Consider the following 9,498-nt stretch of genomic DNA (forward strand, 5'->3'; position numbering starts at 1 on the left):
TATCTTGATATATAAAAATTATTTATATATAGAAGTTGGAACCGAAATTATACCGAGATTTGGAAACGAAATCTCTCCGAGACAACGTTGTACCAGTGTCTCGTTAGGGACTGAGACAAACCGGAATCCGAAATCAACTACATATATCTCTATCTCGCGACAAGGAAAAAGAAGGTGGAGATTAGAGGCTGGCAGAGGGCCGAAGAACAGAAACTGGTAAAGAAAAAGGACGCCGCGGAAGTGTTTTGGACCTCAAGAAAAGGAGGCGACGAAGACGATATTGGTTTAATCGTTTCTCCTCTTTTGTTATTATTTTTGATGGGTTTTAAGAAACCCTTTGATATGTTCTAATCCTTTTGTAGCTAGGGTTTTATGGAGAAAACTACTTCTATCAATAAGACCATTTGAATCGATATTGAATAATTTGGTATTAGGCTATATTAATTGAATTTGGAAATCCAATAATTATGATTTATTGATTTTACAGCTTTGTGTCCACACAATAGCCTAAGTTCGTTAATTCATGTAGGTTATAATTTTATGTGTTAGTATTTGATAATCCATGCTTAGGTTGATTCTTTTGATGGGTTATGCTTAGACGAAGCAAATAATAACTGTGAATCTATAAATTATGTTTTCGATAATTCTCTCGTAATTATAATTTGATAGGTCATGCTTAGAAATTGATGGGATATACTTAGGAGATGCGAGTTTATGATCGGAAATTATATCAATAATAGGTGTTGCAATAGAACAAAGCTATAAACACATATTTGGAATTAGAGTTCTTTCCGGAGCACAATTATAAATAGTGGTGGAATTCATAGACCCTAGTTACAGACTCCTTCTCATTGTGTTTTATTAATCTTCGTTTCTTTTGTTTCGTTCTTTTTTAATCCTTAATTCTAAAAATCCAAAAACACTATTGTCGGTTAATTTATTAGAGATATTGGTTACAGTATTTCCACCGCTCCTCGTGGGAACGAGTCTACATTGTAAATACCGTGCGATTCTAAACCATCTTTTTCTTTATCCATCTTCTTAATCTTTCCATGTTATTGGTTGACTCCGGTTATGATGTCCAGAAACTATCTGAGTAGAGCTCTCTCATTTATATATGAATTTTAGTATGCTGAGTGCAAACTCGTGTACAACAATTGGAATTTCGCATCAGGGTACTTCCTCCTATAGTCAATGAGAGTATGCCAACCAAGGAGATTCTTTAGTGCCTTCCAAGGTTCTGCGTAGATAGCTAGGGTCTGGAGTAATGGTTTTGTGGGTACACCTCTGGTAAACCCTCCGGAGACAACACTCCGCCACTAGGGCCACCTAGTGGTTTAACAGCTTAATGCACGTGCTAAGTGTAGTCATTTTTATTTTCTAGATTAGATTTGCTCGAGGACTAGCAAATAATAAGTTTGGGGGTATTTGATAGACACATTTTTGTGTCTGAATTGTCCTCAGTGTCTCTATTGCTAGCGCTTGATTTTGTACTTATTATGGTGTTTTTATGTTTGTGTAGGTGTTTTTGGAGAAATACACTTGTGTGGAAAAAGTTGCTAAAAAGTGCTTTTTGGACCCCTGGAGGACATTTGCTATACGGACCCCAGATTTGGCTAAGGGACACCCAAGGTTATGCGTAGCCCATTTTTGTCCACAGCACCCATCTTCTTTAAATTCAAATTCCGAAATTTGGCGGAAAATGGAGCAGTGAACTGCAGAATTTTCGATCGAATTTTGGACATGTTGCACAGAGAGTCGATGGCTGGGATTTGCTGGGATGACGTGACTAGCATTAACAGGCTGGATATGGGTGATTTTGTCGAACGAAATTGGTTGGATTCTCAATGAGAAGGAACAAGGCATATGCATGTACATGAGTTATTCTCGAGATTTTCAGAGTTATTTTTGGGAATTCTGCGTGTGGATGGAGGGACTTGAAGTTGTTTTGATTGTTTACTGAGTGTGTTGGAGTGTTTCAAAACCATGCATACGCGTGATGGAGCTAAAAAAGGAAGATTATTCTCATAACAGACCGTGGAAGATAAACATAATTATTACGGGATTATTCCCATTCACTCAGGAATATCTCGGTGTTGTTGGGTATAAATAAGTGAATGGAGTTGAGGCGAGGGGAGATAGGTAGTTTGGGATAGTTTAAAAACGCTACAGAGACGTAAATAATCGAGTTTCAGGAAACTGCCATTTCTGCTGCTGAAGCTGAAGAACACGAAGAACATCGACCCACAGAGGCAGTCGTTTTGCTATAGTGAAAACGACAGTTAGGTTCTATCGTTCCCTGTAACAGTTCGGTTTGTAACACTTATAACTGTTACAAACCCGGTTTTAATTGATTTTCATCATTTTCTCCATTTCATCATTTGTACACCTACTTTGAGCAATGAAATCAACTTTTGAGCGTGTTTCCAACATCATGATGAGCTAAACTCAATCCTTGGGGCAACGGAGGATGCTATCTTTCCAATGAAAAAGTGGTAATTCTTAATTATTTAATTTGTGAAATTTTTATTTATGATTATTTGCCTAGATTGAAAATAGATTTTTTGGTTTTTGTTAAACAATTGTATTTTCTTTTGATGGAACATGCTTAGCCTAGGGCTTTGATGTCTCATGCTTTGGATTAACATTTGTTGTTTCTAAAAATCTATTTTTGCAATAGTTGAGAATCAATTTGAACGTGTGAAATTGCATGATTATAATTAGTATCACTTTGGAATTGGTAAATAGCAGAATCCTAGCCCCAGTCTCTCCATAATTCTCACAACACTTTTTATTCGAGTTTGTTATATTTTTTTTATTTATAAAAATTAAGTCAAAAAAAAATCTTCCTTCACAAGTCTCAACGAACCTTATTACTACAACAACTTTGAAAACACATCAATGAGGTTCCTAAAGAACTTTGATATATTATGTCTAGTAAATCTTCTTATGAGAATTTATTTCTTGTGTTTTTAGAAGAATAACTAGGGTTTGGAATAGCCATTATTGTGAGTACACATAGCTGTGTCCAACGTTTTCATCTTCATGTTTTTAGATTTATTTATTTAAATTCTAAGTTTTTTGGAAGATGATTTTTGCAATTTTAATCTTTATGATTTCATATATTGCAAATTGTTATGAGATATGTTGTTTACACCCGTGAACATGAGACTGTCCCATACTTGTTCAAAAGCTATCTCTATTATGTCGGTATGAAAGTATTGATAAAAGATAGAATGAACTTTTGACTTACAAAAGTTAAAGACTTTTATGTCATTATTTGATGGAAGAAAGGATAAAACTTTTATTTACAAGGATTATCCCTATTGTATGTCGTTGTGCAAATAGTGATGAAAAATAGGATGAATCCTTGTGTATTCCGCAGTATTGGGCGATCTCCAATCCACATTTTTGTGCACATACTGTGTTTCTCCATAAGTTCTCCTATGTCGAGCATGACCAATTGACTTGATCATTTTTGTGGTTAATTCAATTGAGATTTTTGTATACAAATTCATGTTTTCATGTGATTTGGTTATGTCCAAAGAAATCCTTCTTTTCTTGTAAAAGCAAGGTCGCTTTTGTTGTTCTTTAGGGAATGACATTCTATGGGGGAGAGTTCTTAATTGAACTTGTGCTTAATTGCCAAATCTTTGTGGAGAGTACGGTTGTGGAATATTATAGGGGTTATCTTGTATATTTATAGACTCCTTGATGAATGCATTTATCTTCGGCTTTATGATTGCATCTAAATAAGTTGGTATGCTATTCTCTTTTGGTCATGAAGTATCTCTATGAAAATTTCATGAGGATCCCACTAGTTTTCGTACCTTTGCCAATTTATATTGACAAAAAGGGGGATAATTAATGTGTTGTTTCATACTACAAATACATATGCTTTACGGATTATTATGTAAGAGGGAGTGGTTTTCATGTCGAGATGAAGTATTGACTAAGGGGGAGTGATACATATCACCATATTATTGTTGTGAAAGTTGTGATCAATTGAACTTTGATGTTGTGTACTAATACTATGACACTGTATAACAATGATCGAGATCATTTGTTTTCTCATTGTTATCTCTATGGATCTTCAACAACTATGATGCTGAGTTGAACACTTTTACAATCATGGAGTACTTGGAAGTGACGAAGTTTTCGAGTTGTGTTGAAGATGCCAAGGATATCAAGCATTTGGATGAGAAGCTACAAATTTTTATTTATTTTATAATCCATATGTATTGATAGTTTTATCACTAAAATTGACAAAGAGGGAGATTGTTAGAGCACTGCTCGGTCGAACTCGCATGCGTTGCTATCTCAAGCATGTTAGTGATCAAAACTATAAGTCTTGATTTCTATCCTATTTATATATGTCTCGGACTAGGACATAGATTGTGTAGTTGAGCTTAGTTTTCACGGCGTTCATCATTTGAAGACGAAGAACTACTAAGGGGAGCTTGTGGAACTGTGGAGACTTAAACTCATCTATCACTTGGAAAGTCTATTTATGCTCTATCTCCTATATTGAGACATAAGTATGATAAGTGCATAATTCATATGATTTTAGTGTCCAATCCATACTTGTTTTAGCTATTATTCTTGCATATTTTCGTATAATTACTCTTGTTTTCTCTTATTTGCCTCCAATAAGTGAATCATCCAAAAAGGAGATACAAAGTTCTGAAAAGAGATAGGAAGAGAAGTATTCCAAGTATCTAAGTTCCCAAGTACAAAAGAAGTGGAAGAAGTGCGACGAAAAGGAGCAAAACGCTCAAAATCAAGAGAAGGGCCAAAGACCGATCTTAACTCATTCAAATTAAGGATTTCTCATCATCATCTTGAAGAGAATTGAAAGATAAAAAGAATGCAAAAAGAATGAAGTTAGTTATGGACAAAACAAGTTTTTATTGAATAAGGAAGACAGAAAAGTTCGCGGATGAGTTTCATACTTTAATTCCGAAAATTTCTGCTGGAATTTGAAGTTCGCGGACTGGGTTCGCGAACTTAGCAAGTGGAAAACGTGTATTAATACCTTGGAAAGCCTAAGGGCATGTTTGGATTCGTTATTTCGGGTCGGGCTCTTGAACCGAACTAAATACGTGAAGGCCAAGCAATGTAAACCTATAAAAAAGGTATTAGGTTATGTGAAGTATCATCATCACATCATAAGTCACGAAATTGTTAGGGTTGGATAGAAGAAACACCACACGGAGCGATTATCAATCGTAACGTTATCTCTTTACTTTTCCCTAATGTATATCATGGATGTTTCTACATCCATGAGTTGCTAAACACCTATTGATTAAGGATGAATTCTAAGTTGTAAACTTGATTTGATTTAATATATGAATCTATTTTGATTTCTTCATATGATTATCGTTTGTGTCTACTAATAAAAATACTTATATTGATTTATAGATTGTTTAGGTGTCCAATTAAATATATTTGTTAATCTAATCTATTGCTATTAAGGGTTAGGATATCTGTAATTGTTGAATTATTCCCTACACAAGTAGAGAATGCGATACCTTGCAGAGAGATTTTGTAAAGCAATCGTGTGTAGACATAACCCTAGCAAGTAGACCGAGCGTACTGAGTCTAACTACTAGGATCAAACCTAAATTCACAAACCCTAAGGCATTCGATTGAATTACATCTTGTAAGCGTACCTCAATTAAGGTGGTTTAGACGACTAGAATCAGGTAACTAAGCGTACCTGTTATCCAGTGATATAAGGAATTTTGGGAATAGCTAAGCGTACCTGTTATTCTACAGTTGGTGATAATCTATGATTAATGACAAATAGATGAATATATTAACTCATTTACAGTTTATTAACGAAGAAGGATTCCTCGATCATATCTCTCTATATTGATTACAATACACATTTATTTGCTTTGATTATTTAATTTGTTCACATTCTAAAACAAAAACCCCTTTGTGACACTTTGACAACTAAAACTCACTGCTCTTCGTGGGAACGATCCTTACTTCCATTATATTACCAATTAATTGTGTGGAAATAAGATAAATAATTTGTTGAGTCTACGACACCCATCAAAGTCGTATTACAATATAGTTTTCTATATACACATTTGAGATTTCGAGCTGAGTTTAACTTGCCTACATATTTCTCGGAATATGTGTTGGCAAGCTTTCGCTTGACCAAGTTCATTTTATATCATGTGAAAATTTCCGAGTAACATCTTACATGGTTTGTGTGATACAATCATTTGGTGTTGTCTTGGAATGTTTGATAATGATTGAAATAAGAAAGTTTAGAACACTTAACAATTATTGGATATGTCATGTTGTGCACTCTTGCACATATGTAATCCATGTCCGAGAACTATAGTATGCGCACCCGTTTGCATACCTGTTGGTTTGAGAAATCCGGAAACCTAAGTATGCGTACCCGTTTGCGTACTGGCGTACAAGTTCATGTCCGAGAATTTCTGCTGGGATTTGAAGTTCGCGTACCCGTTTGCATACTGGCATATTCCAATCTTAGTCTGGGTATTTCAAGCATGCGTACCCGTTTGCATACTTGAAGGTTAAAGTTCTAAAATCGGTTTTAAACATGAACATAAAGATTTATATAATAAGGAATGCAATCTTTGAAAACCGTGGCTATAATGTTCATGATTTATTCGAGTGAATCAAACCGATTTTGCTTCAGTTGTGTTCTTGTATAATTCTATGAGAATATAGCAATTGAAAAACTCTTTAACTAGTTTCATTTGAGTCATTTAAACTAGTTATGGTTAAGATGAATAAGGTTGATATGAGAGTAATCATATGGATAACCTCGGTTAACTATTTGTGAACCAATATGGTGTACATGTTTAGGTACGGTTACATAAATCTAAATGAGGATACATTTCATTTATGTGTAAAAAGCTAATTTCGATCTAATGGTTGAAAGATATTAGCTTGGTTGAATCATTTTTTTTATCTAATGGTGAATATTGAATACTTTGTTACCAAGGTAACTTGGATTGCAAACCCTGATTTGAAAACTATATAAAGGAGAACTCTAGCAACTGGGAAACCTAATACCCACACCTCTTGTGTGTTACTAGTTGCATAAACTAGAGTTGATTCTCCTTTAACCTTAGGTTTCTATCGAGACCCTGTAGGTTAACGACTTCAAAGACTTCATTGGGATTGTGAAGCCAGACCCAGCTATTTTCTTTGTAGTTACGTTTTATGATCTTACCCGATTCTATCGTATTGAGTACAATTGAAATAATTAACTCGAGATTAATTTCTCTGATAGGAAAAATAAAAGTAATCACAAACATCTTTGTCTCATCATTTGTGATTCCACAATATCTTGTTTCGCAAGTCGATTAAGATTATTGTGAGGTGATTGATAACACTAGGTTGTTCTTCGGGAATATAAGTTTGATTTATCAATTGGTTCCTGTTCACCTTGATTTATCAAAACACAGGATAAAAACTCTTGGGTATTTCTGTGGAAGACGGACTTATTAAATCTATAGACTTTTCTGTATGAGACAGATTTGTTTATCAAGTCTTCGACTTTGGGTAGTAGCAACTCTTGGTTGTGGGTGAGATCAACTAAGGGAATCAAGTGCGTAGTATCCTGCTGGGATCAGAGATGTAAGGAACGCAATTGTACCTTGAATCAGTGTGAGATTTATTAGGTTTCAACTACAGTCCAGTACGAAGTTAATTGGTAGTAGGCTAGACTCTGTAGAGGCTTAATACAGTGCGGTGTTCAATATGGACTAGGTCTCGGGGGTTTTATGCATTTGTGGTTTCCTCGTTAACAAAATTCTGGTATCTGTGTTATTTTGTTTCCGCATTATATTTTGTTATATAATTGAAATATCATAGGTTGTGCGTTAAGATCAATCAATTAGAATATCCAACCTTTGGTTGTTGATTTACATTGATTGACACTTGAACATTGGTCTTTGGTATCGTTCAAGTAACTCCTCTTATATTCAATCAAGCTCGCAGATTTCTATTTGATGATTCCGGATTGAATTAAGAGTTATAGATATTAAGCTCTTTGATATACTTTACTCTAGATTGAGTCTGTCTGTCCAGTTGATTCTCTAGAAAGTATATTGGAGTAAGTCCCCTCAGATTTCCTAACGAATTGTTGGGTGTGGTTATTAGACCCCCGCATTTTCAATATCATTATGCTCGTTGAAGCAGTAATGATAGTCGAATGACTTGGTGATGATTTTATGATATTGTTGGATCGCTCATAAACCATTATGTTGGTGCACTGAGCACTTATGAAAATAATCATTGTTGAATGATCATATAAGACCTTCCTCAATTCATGTGTCATGAGTCAGTCGAACGACGAGGAGATATTATAATATTAAAATAATAGTGTACTGACGAATCGAAATGTTGGTTGATGAACCCAAAAATACTGATAGCTGAATCAGTATGGAATTCAAACATTGATAGCTGAATCAACATGAAAAATACTGCGAGTCAAATATTGATAACTGAATCAACATGAGGAATATTGTTATGTAGAACAATTAAATATTGATAGTTGAATCAATATTGCCAGAAGTGGCGGTTCTGAACCTTGTTGGTCGTGACCCCTAATCTCCTTATAATCTCCTTCTGATTCATACGTTTCTAATCTAGCCGTAACTACATATTTTGCAATATTTTGGGGATAAGATATGTTATGGTTGGGTTTTATCCTATACGCTTCAATTTCTTCATTAACCATTATAAAACCAAAATCTTCTAATCTCCTTATGATTCATACGTTTCTAATATAGCCGTAACTACATATTTTGCAATATTTTGGGGATAAGCTATGTTATGGTTGGGTTAGTGCTAGCTGAGCGATTAAGGCATTGGCAGATGGTGGTCAAAGCAAGTATTGCTAGTCAAAGCAAATGTTGTTAGATCAATGAATATTGGCAGTAAGACCAAAATAAAATACTAATTAAAAATAATAGTAGCCGGACCGAGTATTGTTTAATTAATTAAAATATTGATTGCTGGATCAATACTAAAATATTGGTCTTTGAACCTATACAGAATTATGCCAGACAGAGCATTTAGTTCAAAAACCTAATTTTGATCAATGGATGATCAATGGATGTTTAACTGAGAATCAAGATGATAGAGGGACCGGCTGCATGAGATGATGGACCGGTCATGTAGTTCCCAGATGCTCGACTAAGAATTTACCAAATTCATTTGCATAGCAGTTGGTGAAATGATGATTAATTGTTGTTTCATCATTGTTGAAATTGTACTTGACTGAGCAATAAAACCTAATTATGGAAAGATATAGGACCGACCAAGAGAGCGTGGAATCGGGCCTTGGTGGTTGTGGGACCATCTGATGGTGTGTGGATGACCTTTCCCAGTTGCAGGAAGGATTTTGAATCAAATATGAACCATGGATGATTAATTAGGTCAAAATTCATCAAAAGAGTTGGGACCAAGGTAGTCAATATCGGTTGTATCGGCCAATATTAT

Source organism: Papaver somniferum, chromosome 8 (genome assembly GCF_003573695.1).
Source record: "Papaver somniferum cultivar HN1 chromosome 8, ASM357369v1, whole genome shotgun sequence".
Taxonomy (NCBI): domain Eukaryota; kingdom Viridiplantae; phylum Streptophyta; class Magnoliopsida; order Ranunculales; family Papaveraceae; genus Papaver; species Papaver somniferum.